The sequence below is a fragment of the Anomalospiza imberbis genome, chromosome 3 (genome assembly GCF_031753505.1).
Source record: "Anomalospiza imberbis isolate Cuckoo-Finch-1a 21T00152 chromosome 3, ASM3175350v1, whole genome shotgun sequence".
NCBI classification, from domain to species: Eukaryota; Metazoa; Chordata; class Aves; order Passeriformes; family Viduidae; genus Anomalospiza; species Anomalospiza imberbis.
The window spans coordinates 114823222-114843190 of NC_089683.1; positions in this window are offsets into that span (position 1 = coordinate 114823222).

Consider the following 19969-nt stretch of genomic DNA (forward strand, 5'->3'; position numbering starts at 1 on the left):
CTACTGCCCACTTCAGCACAGATTTCAGGAGGAATTATTGGCTCCCAGTGCCGATGTAAAAAGCCAGTAATGCTCATTAGGTTATCCACTTGCACATTTGAGGGATTGTCCCAGTGAGAAAACCCTGGCACGTTGCCCAGGTGTTGTAGAGGTCCATGTTCAAGGTACATTTTGATCCTAATAGCCGGACAAAAGCCACCCCCCTGGCTCCCATACAAGCACAAACCAAGCGTGAAACCCAAGGCAGTGCCCTCACACTCTCCTTGAGCTGGGTGACCAATGTACAAGACAACCCTGCACACTCACAGCTTCACTAAGGGGATCCACAGGCTGTCTGTCACTGTGGGATGGTTGGAAGAATGTAATTCCACAGTTCCCACAAACTCCTGCACCCTGAGCTGTTCGCCTGAGCTGGACTTGCCCAAATGGCCATAAAAAATTAGGGCATTAATCTTCCCCATCACCTGAATATAAGGTAAAGGAGATAACTCTCAGACCCAAAAGCAATGGAGGTGACCAGTGCAACAAATCCTGAGGGAGAAGAGAGAGCAATGCCAGATGATTGCTGAAGGAGCAGAGTTAGCAACGTACTGAAGGTCTTAAAGCCAGAGGCTTGAAAGGGAGAACAGTTTAGCACAACATCTATGATCCACCCCTGGCAGCAACAGAGTGATGGGAAGTGATTTTGGGAGGTTTTGTCCACAGCTTTTCTGGAGCCAGTCTCCCTCATGCTGACATCTTTGCTTTAAGGGCTGCAGTTCTGCCCTTTCACACTCATGTATATCCCACTCCCAGCTAAGCTCTGGACAGCCTCTAGGAGATGGGTTTCTTGGCTTTGCGTGTTGTGTCTCACATTTACAGCCGCTGTTCTTTCCAGCATCTCTTCATACACCAAACCTTCACATTGTGCTCCAGACCTATAAATGTGTCTCAACAGACAAATTCAGCACTGGCAGCCTGTTCTCCAGCACCCTTATGCTGCTATGCAGCTCTCCTTAGAAGGCTTTTTTTACTGTACAAGTGAAGCCTGAAGAAAGGAGCTTTTCTAAAAGAACCTTTTCATGCAAGTTTTCTCAGTGAAACACAAAGCATAGCTCATGTTCCTGTATGTGAGCATGAAAATTGCTGCACTAGGTTTTAAGTCTTTTCATCAAAGCAGTTTTTCCATCATAGATTGTATGATGAACATTAGCATAAAAGCAGGTCTATTAAAAAGTTGTCTTCATTGTGTCAAAAGAAAAATCAGCAATTTTTCCACCTTTCTCACCCCATGTTGCATTTCAGGCACGTTCTAAATTTGGTCTTTTTTTTGTGTAGTCTTCTTTCAGGCCTGTGGTCACTGGAAGAAAGGACAGTGTAAGGAGATTTTCTTACAGCTTTAATAACAGCCAATAATGCAGCCAAATACTGAGCTGCAGAAGAGAATAACAGACTAAAAATCAATGCATTAATTGAGCCTCAGATAAAATTCAGCCGTACAGTGTTCTGTACAGGAGTACTTCATAAAAGTAAATTAAACAGGACTCAGTGGGAAAAAACAGGTTTGTTCATCTCACAAAAATATTTACCTTTGATTCACAAAGAAAAGTTCTCTTCACAGTTCAGAAATCACCCAGGTTAGCCTTGAGCATTGAGAGCACAAATCAAGTTCTCTCTGCTCCCAGGGCACACACTCTTGAAACAGTTCTATCTAGAGGTTAACACACAAAGCAACCTTGCACATTTTTCTTAGGGCACCATCACAATATGGAAAGTATGGAAGAAAATGCCTTGGAGTGAAACAGACTGCAACTAAAATAAGGAAAAATCAACTTTGGTAAGCTACAAGCAACATCCCTGTCACAGTGATCTAGAGTACTTTTTTTTTTTCGAGTAATACCACAACTGTAACCCCATCATCTTTCATTCCAATCCTTGGCTTTCAAGGATAGCCACACATCAAAGCAAGCAACAGACACAGTGGTGGCGGAAGAAATATTGAGCTACAAAGAGATGGTAGACAAGCACATTTTCCTGGGATATTTTTCTGGGAGCTGAGGCTGCTCAGCTCAATACAATTTGACCCAGTAAGACCATGATCTGCAGTTCATAAACCACACAAATGAGCTTCACAACCTTGCTCATCCATTCCAAATCTGCCCCTTGGGCCACAGGGGCTCCCGGTCTGTCCTTGTCCCTTTGACCTTGCAGAAACACAGCTGTGTGTCAGGCACCATGGAAATGGGCCCCTTCTTACCCCCAACTCTGCAAAGCAGCTCCTCCCTGGGCTCCATGGGCAGCCATCGCTTCAAACTTTATTGTAAATAAACTATTCTGTACCTGTCACAGGTGAAAAGGAGAACAGAGGTTCAGGGGAAAAAAATTAGTCTGTCGGGAGCAACAATTTGAATTAGCTAAGCATTGTGACAGACAATCTGCATATACACAAAGTGGGTTTTGTGTATTCAAACATCAGCTGCTGGAAAACAACAAATTTTATTTTCAGCACAGGAGGAAGAATAGATAAACTTCCACATTCTGTTAAGTACCTCCATTGTAGCATGAAAATAGCACAGCAAGAATGAGTGTTTGTTTAAAACAGCTTTACTGCAACAGAACATCTAAATCTTCTTAGTTGATAATGGAATAGGTTTGGGTATGATTATCCATTTTAAACATATTTATGTCATACTTCAGAGAAAGGCAAAACTAATGTTAGAGCAAAAGAATACTTCAATGTACAATTATCTTGACTCTAGGAGCAAAGAATATTCCTATTAAGTCAACCACCTGGGGTTTAAATTTCATATTTGCTTCACAATTTTATTTTTTAGACATGGTACCTCACAGGTATTGAGGGGCTGCATCAAAAAGATTTTATAGCTCCTAGCTGTAATGCTCAGTAGCTGCTTTTCTTCCACTAATCCACCAATCCTGATTCTCTGGGGGTTCACAAATAATGTCTTCAAGAACTATATGGAAGTCTGGGGGGGTTTTGGTCTGATCAGCCTGCAAGTCCCATTGCCATATTTCTCTCAGTTTAACTTACATCTCTCCTCTTGCTAACATTTCTCAGTGGTCAGTGGGAAGGAAGCAGAATTAAAAAAAAAAAACAAGTGACAAATCTCATGACAGCCACACAGAAGATTCATAATTTTCCTACAGTCTGGAGCCTGCTATTTCCTCTCCTCATTTTCACAAACTTCCCAAGCCTTTTTGCTGACATCCTTGCAGCGATCCAACGCTCTCTGTGAGCAGATGGTGCCAAGCTCGGGAATCTCACACACGCACTGTTACATCAAGCCCTGTCTGACCTGAAGCTATTCCCAGTCATATCATTGGCTTTCTTGGAATAAGCAGAAAGCCATCTTCAGAGATTTTAGGCTCTTGTATAGCCTATAGCATTGTTTAGGCAACAATAAGAAAATGCATGAGCCAGATTTTCTTGGATTTTGTTGACAGGGTGTATCTCAACATCTTACCTTATTCAAAGTTTTAGAGAGAAAGCAGTTTATCTGCGAATTCCAAGCCTGCTGTTCCATTCAGTCCCCTGCCCTGAGAGTACAATCTGGCTTTCTCCTCTCATTATTGACAGAGGGATAAATTTTTCTTGTCCTCTACTTCCTTCCCAAGTTCTGTCCTCTCTCCCTCCTCTCCAAAACACAGAGAACATAATGATCTGCTCTGTCCTTAGGTCCCGCACTTTCTACTAGCCTGGCCCTTGGATAGCAGCTTTCACACAATCAGCCATCACTGTGCAGGAAAAAATTTCATGGGTTCTTCAGCTGCTTTGTGTGAAAGGTATCCACAGGACACATCAACAGCAGCAAGGTCCATGTTTGTACATGGAATAAAACTGTTCTGTTCATGACCCAACACAGCAGAGATGTCTCTAAAACAGGCTCAACTGGAAGTTGAATTACTTCAGCACACCCCACTAGGAATGAACCTGTAGATATCAGGGAAGTCCCTCCTTTGTTACCTCAGCTTTGGATGGGACTTCAACTTTCCCCATCAAACACCAGCTCAGGCTGTGCATTTGCCCACATTTTTACACAGAAATCATCAAATGCAATGACTTTTAATCCAGGCAGAAGAAAACTACCTCAGTCTGTTGCCACACTGCAGTTAATGCTTTACCAGTGAGGCAGCCACAGACACATTTTGTTTGACCTGATGAGCTCTGACTAAAGTTTTGTGTGCTAGATCAATGTCTTGGCCTGGGTTTTGTTGGCTGCACTGAAATGGAAGGGATGAGGCAGTGGTGAAGCTCCACACAGAGGGACCTACACAGACAGGAGGAGGTTAGAGGAGTTAGAACCTCTGCTTTCCAGGGTGCCATTTGAGTCTTCCTTCTGCTCCATGATTCCCGTGCCCCTGAACTCCTGAATAAGGGAAGGTTTTCGTCTCTGCCACCTAAGTTTGCACTTTGTGACACAGAATCAAAAATTGGGCTGCACCACTATAGCAGAAGGTGCAAACTGATGCAGCATTTTGCAAAGAAGAGCAGATAGAAGGAATCCAGAAATTCTGCCGGGGACAGTGTGTGTGTGCTTAGCACTGGTGGTGATGCAGCAGAGTCCAGCAACAGCTGCCCCAGCACAGGCTCAACTCCTCTGGGAGGTTGGAGATGGGGAAGGAGTCTTCCTGCTTGAAGGAAATCGTTGGAGAAATGCAGGTAGAGATGGGAAGTCTGCACAGCATCAGATCTTACAGGAAAGAGAACGGAATCTTCTCCAAGACTCCGAACACCCAATGGCACAGCAGGAAGAAAATTCAGAGCCTTTACTCAGTGGGTTGGGGAAAAAAAGACTCCCATGATGGAAAAGGCTGTAAGTTGGTGACTTCAGGCACCAGGAGGAAGGTTGCTGCTCCACTTTCAGGTCAGCAACTACAGAATAGATTTAGTGCCATGATGCTGACATCATGAGGGGCTGGGGGTTGTTTTCTGAGCAGTGTTGGAGGCAACTGAGCCTAAATCATATGGTGGCACCAGAAGAGAATGAAGTGAGTGCTGAGTAACAGAAATGAGTGTCTCCCTGCTAGGGAAAAAGCTCTCACACATTCTTCTTTTAAATGGATGTGTCTCTGAAGACCATGCAGCATGGGGAACAAAGAGGAGGAATTAGGAGCCTGTGTGCATTCCAGGGTTATGAACTCATTTGGATCACCGCCACATGGTGCCTACAGGCTCGTGTGCCTGGAGGGCTTTGATGGATGGATATGGTTCTTCAGGCAGAACTGGCCAGAGGAGCAAGGATGGTTAACAGTTGGGTACAGTACTCTTAAAGGTCTTTCCCAAATGAAACAATTATATAATTCCACAATAGGGAGATTCCTTTAATGTGAGAGAGAAGAGGAATGTATGAAGATTTATTTTCAGGTGGACAACGAATCAGCTGAGAGCTAAGGGGTTATGCCCTGAGCACCCTGTTCTGGTTTACACTGCTTTGGGACTTGGCATGGTCATCAGAGATGCACATTTGTCTAGGACAAAGGCCCTAGGCAGAAAACAAAGCTTCACCCCAAATACAGCAAATGTGAATTTTAACCTCCTTTTCTCCCCTTGTTCCTAGGAATTTTCACTTATTTGACTCCTCTCTGCTCAGAAAGGGAGAAAATTAAAGCTGAAAGTGAGGACTCCAGGGGACTCATTAACTACCCAAGCCTAGGCACAGAGTTCTGCAAACGATGGACAATAGATGTTAAATTAATCTCAGCATGTTCCTACACAATACAAAGGTGAGGCTGAGCATGTCAGCCTTAACAACCATGCCATGTTCAAACAGCATTGTCCATTAATTGCACAGATCACACACAGGACTACCACTTTACAAAAGCTTTCAGAAGTCATTTTTCGTGGAATTTCCTGAGATCTTTCTGAGAGTCTCCTTTACCTACCGGTGTCATCATGTGGTTAATGGGCCATAAGAGTTATTGAAAGGTTGTTCTTTGCTGCTTCAGGCTTGTCTTTTACATGTGTAGTGTGTACATTTTGCAGGAAGCACATTACAGTAAAGCTAACTCTCCTCATCTAGAATGAAGCAGAGGAGTCAGCTAACAAATCCAGAAATGTTCAAGTAAATATCTTCAACTAATGTCCTTTAGACAAAATAGATCAAATATGCCAATACCAACGATATAAATTTCACATACTCTGGTAGGGATCTGCCCTTGAAAAAATGAATCAAGATGGACAGATGGCCTTTGAATCCATGAGAGGCAGGGAAGGGGAGCTAATGGGAGTTATTTGGCACGCAAATGACTTCAACATTCACTACCCCGAGAGAAGATAGGCTTGCACATCTATATCTTCAGGTTCAACAGGCCCTACCTAAAGTGCCAGAGGCTGGGAAGGACTTTCAAAGAGAAATAACTTTTTGTGCACCTCATTTCTTCTGGGCCATGTCAGAAAGACAAGACCTGGTCCACAAGAGCTCCCTTTTTCCTTTTTTAACAAAGACAGTCCAACAGAAGAGAAGGGCAGATCACATCCAGTGAGAGTAACTACAGACAGCAGTCATCACTAAACACTTCTGTGCTGATGAGAAAAATTCAAGGTCAAGAAGGAAAATGAGGTCAGTATCAGCAGGTACAGGACCAGGCATGGGCCTACCTAAGCACAACTCAAGAAAAGAGCAAGAGAAAGAGTCTGAACTTAGAGCACCTTTGCAACAAAGTTTTTTTTTCCCAATACCATGATCCCAGGTTACATCTGCACTGCACTGGAGCCACTCCTGAGAATAGCCATGGTCCCAGGAGGGGGGCAGAGTGTGCAGAGCCCATGTTGTTTGCTCAGGTCCTAGCAGCACCAGAAGAAAAAGAAAGTAATGACACCCATGATTTTAACTGTTGAACAGATAGGCATCAGAATGGCTTGGCAGAGCTTAAGAATGAACCCAGATCTCCTAAATCCTTATTCTGTGTCTGGCCCAGGAACTCTGCTACAACACTCAGGCACTTTACACACCTTAGGAAAAAAAAATAGTGGTTCTTAAGAGAAGTTCAGGGAAAAGATTCATTTGTTTTGTCCCACCTCTTCCCAGATGGATAAAGTTATCCTTCTTCAAACAGGGAAAACTATACTTTGAGAGTGCTTTGATGTTCCTTTTATTAATAACAGCACAAAAAAAAAAGATGCGTGAGAACTGCAGAGAGAGAAGTCTGCAGGGCTGAAAGGACTAATTGGAGACAGACGGTCAGATACAGGCTTTTAGAAGCATGAAGATCAGATAAGAACATCTGAAAATCTCTTGACATTTTGAAAAAGGAAAATCACATATTTTGGTTCCATGAATCCAGCTGCAGTCTTCAGTAATAAAACCCAACACAGTCCAGAAACATGAATGTAGTCACAACTGACACAAGACCACAGACTTTATGCTGACATAACTGTAGATGCTTTCAGCAAGAAACCTGTGAGAGACTCAGCTCTTCTTGTTATTCACTGCTTCACCCCACCATTGCCATCTTTGACTGCATGTTTATAACATCTGCCTAATCTCCCTTCACTTTCTCCTCTCAAGAACTCTGTTATCCCTCCCTACGACCACCACTCCCACTGCCTGACTCAAAGGGTCTGCCTGACATTTACACCTCTGCTCATTGCAGAAGGACTGACAACAGGCCAGAGTTGACTCCCCATCCAACAAGCAAATGAAGCATTCCCCAAGTGGATTAAGACTTGACTTCATAAGCAGTGTGTGTGTAGGTTTTGACAGACCCAGTCAGTGACCCCATATCCTCCCTGTCACCCCTTTGGTCTCGAGAACAAGCAGAAGTGCTGGATTGAGGCAACCCTCTGGTCTGGGACAGGGGATATGGGTGAGACAGATGACTTACACCTCCAGAGGAAGATCTGATCTGCCTTCTCATCACCCAGCCACGCTGCTGCTCCACACAGACAACACCCCTGTGGGAATGACATTGAACAGCTTCCTACAAGGGACCCCAAAATGAACGACCCTCACTTGCACTTAGTCTCTGAGCCAGAGCAGGGGAGGGCTGCAAGTGTTACAGCAGGTGACGTGGGAGGCGTGGGGATGCCCACATCCCCAGTGTGATGCCCAGACACAGGGGAGCAGCTTCTCCACCAGCTCTGCCTCCCTGGCAATTGCCTGACATCCCCCTGTCAGCAGGAACCCCGGGGAGCTCAGACCTTCACTGCTGCAAGCAGCACTGATCTTTCATGCTACAAATGGGGCCATCAATCTCTGGCTAATGCAGCTTGTTAAAACAGCAGCCATCACTTTGATGAAGCAGCACAGTGAGAATGTCGTTTCCTAGCTGCCACTTTTAGGGAGATAAGCCCAGAGATCTCAGATAACAAAGATGTTAAAGGAAACTTAAAACGCAGTGGACAAACCTCACCTCACTATCTCTGTCACGGTTTTTTTTTTCCTCTTCCTTATATTCCTTTGGATGTTCTCTACACATTCTACAATCGCTCCTTCTTTCTCTCATGTTTAGTACAGGGGACTTTTACTCCTACTCAGAAACAGCATCTGTTACGTTTCTAAGTCAAATAAATCCCAGTGGAATTGTAACTCTTTGTGGCACATAAGACACACTGTGTGAAGTCTTAAATATGAGAAATATTGCTTCGAGGAAATAGTACCACAGCACAGACGGGGGTAAGTCAGAGCAGAAGATATTTGCACACAGAGATAATGTTGATCTTTCTTTATAGGGACATTGTGACTGCCTGTTCGATGCTAATGCCTCTCCCATTCAGCATTTCTCTCCCCTATCTCTCCATCTTCAATGTTTCCCTTTTGTTTGAGGCTCCCTGCCATCAGGCTTCCAATATTGTGAATTTCTTCCCAAACACCGGTTATTCTTGAAGCTGCTGATGTGACACAGCTCTAAACTTTTTCCTTTTGGGGTGGGGGCTAATAATTGAAATTCAGGTCTTTGCTATTAAAATCCATCAGACAACAAATGAATCAAGGTAATGAGACAAGACTGTCACTTTGTGGGAAATCAATGTCATGGTGTTTTAGAAGCAAATTCCACTTTACATTCACATTAAAAGAATGAATCTATCTAGGCCTCTCATTTCAGTGTTGATTTTGAGACATGCACCATCAAACACCAGCTATGCAGCTTGTGCAGAATATGAATACAAGCACACATCTTATGTTTGGAAGAGATACTGCTAGACTGCACTTCCCAAGACTTTTGGATGAAGGCTTCCTATTTTTTGGAGCTTATCAGTCACATTCAAAGTTTTCAGTAGAAATAAATGGTCAGTGTTAAATGTGGTTACACTGTTATCTTGTCCCACAACTACAGCAAGATGCTGAATCCCTCTTGGAAGTGCCTGTCCTGCAGAAACCTGCAGTTCTTGTAAGATATCCCCCAGGAAAGCAATTATGATACCCTAAAACAGTGTCCTGGAGAGGAACAGCATTGTCTAAAGCTCATTCTAGGAAGTATCCTGTGAGCAGAAGTGCAATCCCATGGGATTGAAGACCCAAGAGGTTTTTCCTCACCAGCCTCTTTGCCAGGTTTCCATCTCCTGGGTGTCTCCACACAGCAAAGCCTGTATCTTAAAGATACAGATGCTCACAGAACACAGAACAGGAAAAAAAGAACAGTGCCTTTACTGGTCCCCACATCACCAGCAGCACTCACATGAACAAAATCAGCAGCCCCACCTAATTGCAGTCTACCTTGGTAGCACATAGTTCCTTCCTCCTCTGCTACAGAATCGATCCTTTAGAAGTCCAGAGCAGAGGGGCAGGTCTTCTTTTGGGTTTGTTGTTGTTGTAGTTGCTTTACTTGTTTTGTTTTTCCAAGCCAAAAATTCAATAGGAAATCTTCTCCTTTGTCAGGGTGTGGTTTTTGCAAGTCACCTGTGAAGTGAAGACTTTAGAGGTGGGTGTCTGCTCTCTACCCACCTGGAAACCTGAAGCCAGGCCCATGAGATGGGCTGCAAAACACCCACAAAAGCTGTGGTGATCATTAGCCATGGGGACTCCTGTTACGGGAGTCTAACAGCTTGGGTCAGGAATAGCAGCAGCACCAAGCATGAGGCTGCCCATTCCCTGCAGGGAATGTACAAGGGAATCTGGGTGTCCAGGCTCTGACACAAACAAAAATACCTGGAGTTTCCTGTTAAAGAAGCTTTGCTTTAGCAGCTTTTAGAAAAGACCCTGCTGATTTGTTGGCTGTGAACTACAGTCATCAGCCCAAAGAAGATAAAACATTCAGAAGGACTGGAGGGCAGTTCTTTCTTGTCCAACATCAGCTGATTGATTTAGCATAAACACTGAGAAATACAGCTACCCCTCTGCAGTGAGATTTTGGACCCATGCTTTGAATTAATCTCTTTGGAGAACGTGCAGAATCATTTTAAAAACAAACCCAAACACCAAGGCAAGAGTTCAGTATCATTGCAGGAAAACCTCAAGGAAACTTTTTCCCTGGCAAGACCTCCAGAGTGCTCTCTGCTTAGGCACAGAAAGCAGGTAAACACATGTCATCAAAGTGGGTGTGTGCCTTAGGATTAAACTCCAGGTGGAGTCCTGATCCTGTAAATCCCATCATATAAGAAGGCCACTGTCCCTGTCCAGAGCCCATTGCAGGATCAGGACCTCTTTACACAGCAAGATGAACTATTTCAAGGAGCAGATCCAGAGCAGTGGTGACTATCTCTGTCACAGTTTGAGGACCCAGACACAGAGCATCCTCTCTGTTTCAGCAAATTCCTCTCAATGCCAACAGTCCGAGGTCCAGCCCAACCCCATGCACCTTCTTAACTCTAAATGATGCCGGTTATTTTCCTAGCAAACATTCACAGGCTTCACACTTCTTTCACAAGGGCTGTGCCCTGCAGATGAGTTTAAATCAGCCTGCCATGGCCACAGGGTCACATGAAACACTGCTGTCCCCCCTGGATTTCCCTGTTGTCAGCCCACCGGCTCAAGTGGGAGCCTCTTTGGGCCAGATGCTGATGTTTTTATTCACAGCCATTTCTTCGCCCCACAGCTCGCTACAGGGCACAGTGTGATCTCCCCGTTCTTGCAGACTCAGAATTGAAACCTTGGTGCAGGGAAGTCCCCAGAAATCCGGGTAAAACCCCACACGGGCTCACGCAAGCAGAGCACCATTCCAGAGCAGGACTGGACCCGCTGTGTGCAGCAGTGTCCCCGCGCTGGGCCTGCCCGTGTGTCACTCGCGGCGCTGTGTCGGCGTGCCCTCTGTCGTCAGAAGCTGCGAGTTTGTCACCTGCCCACGCAGAGCCGCTAATGGCAGCAATTCCTGCTTTCCTGACGCTGCTGTTCCTGCAGCCGCTTGCAGCCCAATGCTTTGGCCAAGCAGTGCTCCTTTCCTGGCTGCCTAAACAGAGCGACATCCACTGAGGAACCCCGGAGTTTCCCTAAATTTGATTAGTGGACAGCAGTGACCCAGAGCTGCTTGCTGAGCTGAAGGTCTGCATCCATCTCTCTCACAGGCTACTCTGCAGTGTCTCCATGCTCAGCTCAGGTCTGGAAAACTCCTGTCCATCCTCTTCCATGCTCCTCTGAGGTGTGGTCTGCATGCAGCCCACCACATGTTTTACTTCAGAAACGATTGAATTATTAACACTGTGTCACTGACACCTCACCAGCCTGACTTCCAAATTCAAAGTGAAAACTTTGAGGTTTCAGGTGCTTAAGACATGACTCAGGATGCTGTTTTCCTCTTCTATGCTCTTTCCAGGAAGAGAAAGGCAGGTACCTTTCAAGAGCAAGCCACAGGGAAGTTATGACTAAGGAGGAACCTCTGCTCTCCTTTGATCAGGCTCAGGGCAAGGCTTTACAAATAAGCACCGGAACAAGTCTGGGTTTAGCATTTTAGCACCAAGAACATCCCTGGGGTTGTGGCCCTATTCTGTTCCAGGAAATAAGTGTATTTTCAGACCTACTGTACTAATGAGATAGAGTTGTCTAAGAACCACCATTATATCAATATGCTCAGCCAGCGGAAACGGCACTTTACCCTTGTTATAAAGCTCATTTATGGCCCAAGCGAGCTGGAAGAGAACTTAAATTCTCCTCCCCTTGATTAAGCACTGTTCTTGAAAAGCTGGGTTCACTGTTTATGGGCAGCATAGGACTTCAATAGGACTTCTTCACATTTCACACTTCCAGGCTTCCTGAACCCTACAGGAATCTTTCTTGTCTGCAGCAGACGACATACACAGAACATGGTGCACAGACAGACACACACAGTCCCACAGGTAGTGCTGACCCTGTGGTTTGGCACGGGACAAGTGACAGTCCCAGGCAGCCTGACACATTGCAAGATCCTGTGTGTCCCCACACAGGAACCCCTGCAGGGGAGCAGAGACATAGTTTGCAAATAAACACCTCTGAATTTTGGTGACCCCAATATGTACCTAACCACTGGTATTTTAATGGGCACTGTAAAATTAGTGAGTAAAAATAACTTTAGGTCTATTACTATGAAAATGGGAAGGGACTTTACTGTCTGGTAATTAAAATCTTATCCCTTTTGGTAGCATACGGAATCAAGGAACAGGCATTTTTACTTAGGGTATAGAAACAAATTGCACAAGCAGTAACTGTGCTTTATCTCTTGGTAATGCACTATAAGAGATTCAGATCTAACTTTATAAAAGGCAGCAGTAATCAAAAGCCAGCACAGACTCTTATCAAACATTTAAAATATGCTAATATTTATTGACCTTTTTTTGTGCCTCTCATTTTTTTCTGAGATGTTTTATTTATTTTAATGGCCTGATGGTAAAATGGAGATGAAAATGTAGGCAAAAATTATCCCGAGTTTCTCTTGAAGTTTGGTCAATGTGACTACCAAAAAGATCTGTGTGTACCATGTGCGTATGGGTCAGAGTGAGTTTTGGGGGTTCATTATTCCCAGTGCGGATAGATCAAAATATGAAAAACAAAACGGCAAAAGGGAAGGTAAAATTACAACAAGAGTTTTCCCATAGCTGTGCTCATTTTGAATCAGGAAACCACACCAGTAATATCCCAATCCAAAGGCCCTAACACCGTGCAACAACTCCTGCAGCATTGGATGAGAAGGGGAAGGTCTGGCTGGGTTGGACCCACTGCTGAAACAGCCCCTGCACTTGGCCTTCCAGGATCCAAGGGTCATTCCATCTGTGCTTCTCAGGGAGTGCTGCCATTCGGAGACCACCAGCATAACAAGGACATGAAAATGTTGGAGCAGGTCTGGAGGAGGCCAAGATGTTCAGAGGACTGGAGCACCTCTCCTGTGAAGACAAACAAGGAGAGCTGGCCTTGTTCAGCCTGAAGAAGAGAAGACTCCAGGAAGCTCTTCTAGCAGCCTTCCAGTACTGAAAGGGGGCCTGCAAGAGATCTGAAGGACTTTTGACAAGGGGCATGTAGTGACAGGACCAGTAGGAATAGCTTTAAATGGGAAGAAAGTAGTATTGGATAAAATGTTGGGAAGAACTCCTTTCCAGTGAGGATGGTAAGACACTGGCACAGGTTGCCCAGAGCAGCTGGGATGTCCCATTCCTGGAAGTGTCAAGGCCAGGCTGGATAGGGCTTTAAGCAACCTGGACTAGTGGAAAGTATCCCTGCCCATGCCAGAGAGGTTAGAACTAGTTGATTTTTAATGTCCCTTCAGACCCAAACCATTCTATGATTCCATGATAGCAACATTTCTTTGAAACCACCTAATTTAAACATTCTCAAATGCAATTTTACTTTTATTAAGCAAAGCTTTGCACACTGATGGAAAGAGTCCAGAGCTTGCATTCATAAAGCTAAGTTATTGCTACCAATAAAAATAAATAGATGGCAATTACTGAGGAATTACATTTAGAGCAAAAATGACTGAATTTATTACCCCTCTGAATATGTGCAGCACAATATGCAGCAAAACAGAAGTCTGAAGAGAAGGGGTGGGCAAAGAAACTTCTCTTTCTCATTAATGATGAAGCCAAGCTCACACAATATCTGAAATCTGAAGCTGTATGTGAAGAGGGCCTCTAGGTACAGCACTCATGTGCAGATAACAGCAAGTGGTTCTGGGAGGGGTGCAATGCAAAAAGAGCAGAGACAACTCTGCATTAAATGAGAACACCAGGCTGAGAAAAATCCTATTAGAGAGACGCCTTCTGTTAAACTTTATCCTCTACAACCAACAGGTTTTAGTCAAAATCCACTGATCTTCCCACTGATGCACCCAAGCTCTGACCACCAAGCCTTGTTGCAGATCAGAGCCCTTTGCTTTGCCTATGGAGTGTATCATGTGGAATACACTTGAAAAGTGGACAAGGTTATCAAGTCCAAAAGTATTTCCAAGGGTGTATATGTGCCTGCACTTCAGGAGGCAAAAATCAAGTTCCTGATGTAAAAGCATGACTGCAGCTTTTATCAGCTTTTCTGCCTGTGGGCACTGTGTTGTAATGGGAATGTGAAGCAAGCAGAGGATGCTCCCACACAGTACAGCCCAGACCATCCTCAGATTAATAATGACAGATTCCAATACACATTCTTCTAATATGATATTGCTAAAATAGAAACTTTTCTTTTTAAAGAGCATTTAAAAGCTGGGAAATTTTAAATGATAGTTCCCACAAGCTATCTCTGACTGTACTCTCAGAAAACCACATCTAACTACCATGGATATGTGAGGTACATTTTTCTCTAAGGTGATAATAGCTTCCTGGTTAGGAAGTGGCAGTGCAATAGCTTACAAAAGATGTTCTGAAACAGCTTCCAGATGATGTCCTTGAAAAATGAAGAACTGTCCCAAACCAAAATTGACACAGATTATCTTACATATGCTGCCTCAAGAGTAGAGACCCTTGCTCCCACCCAACTCACTGAGCAGTTCAGCTCAGGGGGAGGCGGGTGTGCAGGGCTTTGGTTTATTTGTGAAATGCCTGGTTTCAGCTCAGCTTCCTCACTTCCTGTTCATCCTTTCTCTTCCAGACATATTCAGCCAGAGATGGGCTCTGTCTGAGAAGCATCACTGAGGAGATGCAGCACTTACCACACACAGACTGATTGCTTGGTTCCCTTGTATCTAATACCCCTGCATGAAGTCCCAGAATTCTCTTGCCATTGTGCTGGCAGGCTTTTAAAGACATCTCCCTTTAATTTAAAGACTCACATTGATGGAGAACTCAGTCCCTTGGCAATCAGGCTGATTGCTCTCTTCTTGAAAATCTACATTATATTTCTACATTGATTCTTGCTGACTTCAATTTCCAGTCACTGGGTATTACATCCCTTCCTATTAAGAAGCCCTCTAACACCTCTTCTCCCTGGGCAGATATTTCATCAGGTTCTTTGTGACACACTAAATAGGCTGGCAGCCTTGTTTAGACACCACAATACATCTGGTCCCAGCCCTCACCTTGCTCCTCCTGCTCTGTAGTGCTTTAATTTCAGGATAATATCTGGTTCCTATTTGTCCAAGACTAGAGCAATGAGGGACGTCACCACTGTTGCAATAGGAACAGAGTGGGATGTCCAGAAAGTCCCCCACCAGCCTTCTTGTGAATATTCCAGGTTTTTCAGGGATTTTTTTTGTTTGTTTGGGCTGGGTCCTTTTAAGAGGGAGAGAGACTCAGGTGTTTTGTGAACACAGATCTATTTAGCTGAGGTGAGAACTCCAATTTCCATGAGGACAACCTGTGAATGCTGCTGTAGGTGCTTGTGTAATCCAGAACAATCCTCAGGAAAGACCTACACCCCTCACCTTGCCACAGACAGGACGTGAAGACTACATTTGGGATCATCACTGTTACTATTCTGTCCGCAATGCTACTGATATCCTGAGACATTTTTCTGATGTTGTGTATGAAGCCAAAGTCTTGAAGAAAAGCATCCTTCATGAACTCTGGATCTCTGAAACTGGAAAGGCAGGACAGCTTCTTCATGTACCTAATGGAAAGCCTATATTTGGCTCAGGCTTCCTAATACCAGCCTAACCTGGTCCCCCCAAATGTACCTCAAGACATCTCTATTTGTTCCTGAACTCAACAGCTTGAGGCTCTGCTCACAAGACTCCCCATCATGCTGTGTTGACTTGGGGTTTGGGGCCAGGGTCTGCAGCAGCAGGATCAGGATCAGTTCCCACAGATTTGGACCAGCTTGCTAAGAACAACATACTCCCTTGTTGCAACCTGCAGTGGTACAACAGGCTCCAGATTTCTTTCCCTGTGGACTTATCTGCACCCACTTTATCCACATTCAACCTCCCTGACTTTCCAAAAACTGTCAGAATGACCTTTTGACTGAGGTATGCTCCAATTCTTCCTCCAGCAGTGGATGTCCTCCAGACATCCTCTCTGCCCCTTGGAACCAACCTCTGACTTCTCTAAATCAGCACATTCCCCCATTCCTACTCACAGTTTCATTCAGATTCTCTCAGGATTGTCTTGCAGGTGGGCTTTGTGCAGTCTGACCCTCTGTGTGGAAAACTCCCTGAAAGAAAACCATCCCTGCTCCTGCTGCAGCATCACAGCTCACAACCTGCTCATTGAAGGACCAAAACACTTCAAAAGAGGGCGAGCTGGAGAGAGCCCCTGACTCTGACCTCCTGTGGGGAGAAAGAGGAGGCATGGGCATGGGAAATATTCATCCTTCATGCTCAGAGCCTGGTGCAGGCATTCTTGCAGACACAGCTGGTCCTGGCTTGGTTTCCCAGCTGAGTGTGGAGAAAGGCCTTTCCTCCTTGTTTTCCCAATGGTCAGACCATATGAAGAGTACATGTTTGTCAGAGCATGGATTACCTGATTCCAGGGTCAGGCTGATCCCAGTGCCCCAGTCATTCTCCTTTTCTCATGAAAGTCCACACCCACCAGGTTGATTATTCTTCCTATCTGGAGCCAGTGGTTGCCCAGTCCCTGTCTTCCCCGTGCCCCTTTTTCCTTCCTTGGCCATTGCTGGTGGCAGTGACCTGCAGCCTTCCTTGACCCAAGAGTACAGGCTCCCTGGCAGTGCTCCCACCCAGAAGGGAGCAGGGCTTGGCTCCACTCGCTCTGGATGAGCTGAGCCAGAGACAGCTGTTGCTGCCAACCCCAGCACACATTCACTCCAGCCCCTGACACAGCCACACAGACATTTATAGATGGCCTGGATATTGACTGGGGGAAGGTTTTCATGCCTAATCCAATGTCAGTACCAGCAGCAGTTGTTGTTGATGTGTCCATCCTTTCTACAGCTGCAAATAGCAGACCCCAAGTCTTTGGACAGATCTCCATGGGACAGGACTGCCACACAAGGTATCCCACCAGTCTGACAGCCGGCTACTCACTTCCAAAACCCCTTCATTGGTAGATGGTATTAATGAACAACAAAACAAAACAAACCCAAATCAAATAAAAAGATGCTTTTTTTCATACATATATGCAGGAACCTTGCATTCAGAACTCTTGCTTATCCCATTTAAACTGACCTACAGATGACAGGCAATGAAAAAGAATAAAATGGGAGCTGACTTACAAGTCACAGACCCTGTAAATCAGGAGAAAGCCCTTTTTACTCACTGGCATTCTTGCAGGTCTGCAGAGTCTAGCAGTGTGGTCCTAGAGTTGAGGTTGGGCAGACACATCAAGGTACTGGAGGTGATTTACCTTTTGACATTAATTCTATCTAAAGTGCTAGAATGGCAACTGCATTTATGTCAACAGGACTTCATGTTCAGCTCAGCTCCAAGTGCTTTTCTGAAAGATACACTTCCCATTCCACACCTGGGAGGCCAGGGGAGGAAAATTAACTCCTTTGCTTCTCACCCTCTGTGCCGATCTCTGCCTGCTCAAAGGTCCTGTCCAAGGTCTCCTGGCCACTTTTATCAACATCAAGAGGAATGCACAGGACACACAAAGCTGCAGTTCCCCTCTCCTCCAGCTCATTATCTTGCTCATGTGATGATGCTGGGCTGCCCAGCAAGAAGGAGGAGAAGAGCAACCTCCTTGAGTGTCCAGGGAATTTTTCTCACACCTCGATGTCCATTTTAAAATTTTCCAGCTCTTTCCATCTCACACAAAAAATCTGCAGGGCCTCGCTTTACCTCATTGCATTACTCATCCTGGTGATGGGTCTTCCCTGGCAGCTTGTGACAAAGCAATTCTATTCTGTGGGGGAAAGCTCTTTTTGACTGAGAGAGCTGCTCACTGATCTCTGCTCAAACTCTAAGTCTGACATCCCATTGTCTCAGAGAGGTCAGCAGTCTGAAGAAACAGAAATAAATGGGAAGACTCGGTCACTGCAGCCGCTTGGGAGGTAGGAGAGGGTCAGCTTCAAGGAGCTCTGTTCTCCTCCTGTATCTCTGCTCCCACTGCCAGAGATAACTCCTTACTTTTCAGCTTTCACCCTTAGGCACAGCCTAGAAAAGCCAATTTGAAGGACTGCAGGGCAGAACCACTGACACACAGCTTCCCACTCCAGCAGAAGATACATCTTATACAGAAGATACAGAAGATACTTCTTATACAGAAGATACATCTTTTGAGCCAGAGCAAGAACTCTGGTTATGGGCCCGGGGGAAGTGATGGAGCTTGGCTGCACCTAGGGCGCACACTGCAAAATTAGGTGCTACTAAATGTGCTGGAAAACCAAGACAGCCCCAAGGGGAGATCAAACTTAACACACAGCTTGACCCTTTTCCATACCCTGCACACAGCATGTGTTAGAACAGCTCCTCTGATGCACTGCAGCAGCCCTGTTTAATGGCAGCACAATCCAAAGCACTCTCACTCGCTCTGGCTGTGTACTGCTCGTGGAAAACAGAAAAAAGAAATTAATCTAAGGTACCTGAAAGACCTCATTTCACAGCAATATATTTTGACATTGCAACAAAACATCTTCTACAGAAAATTCCCAAGCAGTGTCTCTAGCATGGCTAAATTCATTCTGCCAGTCTACAACAGCCAGCTGCACTTGTTCATTCCAAGAGAAATGCAGAAATCCCACAGGACCTCGAGACAAGGTAAAAAGACATCCCATTGTTCTCTGACCAGCACTGCAGAGCTCACACAGTGCTCTGAAGCAGGGACGCTTAGTGGCTTTTCTGGATCCTTTTATAAAACTTAAGCACAGCTATTTCATTCTTCTTAACTACCTGGTTTTCTTCAAAGGCACTGACAAAGCAGGGGCTGTTCATAACTGCCGTCTCAGGTGCAGCTGGTTTTGAAAAGTCCCTTTTGTCTGCAGACAAAGGCTTTGAAGCTTTCACTTCGTACCTGTGATCAAAAAACTCCTCAGCCTTTCAGTGGGAGTGGAAGGACAGGGATTCCAATTGCTGAGAAACAGCAATTTTGCAGTCAGGGAAAATCATTAGGCCCTGATTGATTCTTCACTTTTTTTTGCTATAGAACCACATTTTTTCAGTGATGGATTTCAGCAGGTAGCAATTGTGTGTCTGTTCAGCATCTGCCCAAACTGCAGGGAGAAGCAGAGTGGCTGGGAATGGAGGGGGGATTTCATTGCTGCCCTCAGCCTGGGCACCACGTGTGCCTAAAGTAGGGACAGCAAGCACACAGTTCTGCTTGGTTTAAATTTTATTTAGGACCTGATTTTCTGCTCTCTACAGGACACCATTCTCCAACACCATCCTCATAGCCCAGGGAGCATTTTGCACATGCTGGTGTTGCCACCTCTGTATGAGAGTACATCTCAGCCCTCCTTTGGATCTGCTGGTGGTTGTTCCTCGTGGATTGAGGAACCAGGGAAGAGCTGGCAGTGCTGGTGAAAGGGAGTACAGCACAGCAGAAGCAGACTGGGGCTGTCAGATCCAAGTTTCACCAGCACTGAGTCGTTGGGTACCTGCCAGGAAGAGGAGCTCCACCGAGCTGTGGAAGGGATTTTCAAACATAGCTATAGAGCATAGATTTTTCTCCCCTCACACTGGGAAACCTGCAGCACACACTGCATTGCAGACACAGGCCTGCATTGCTGCGTCTTGTGCTAGGACTGATCCTGAATACCAAAAATCCAGTGTTCATCTGACCCCTGACAGCTGCCATCCTGAGGCA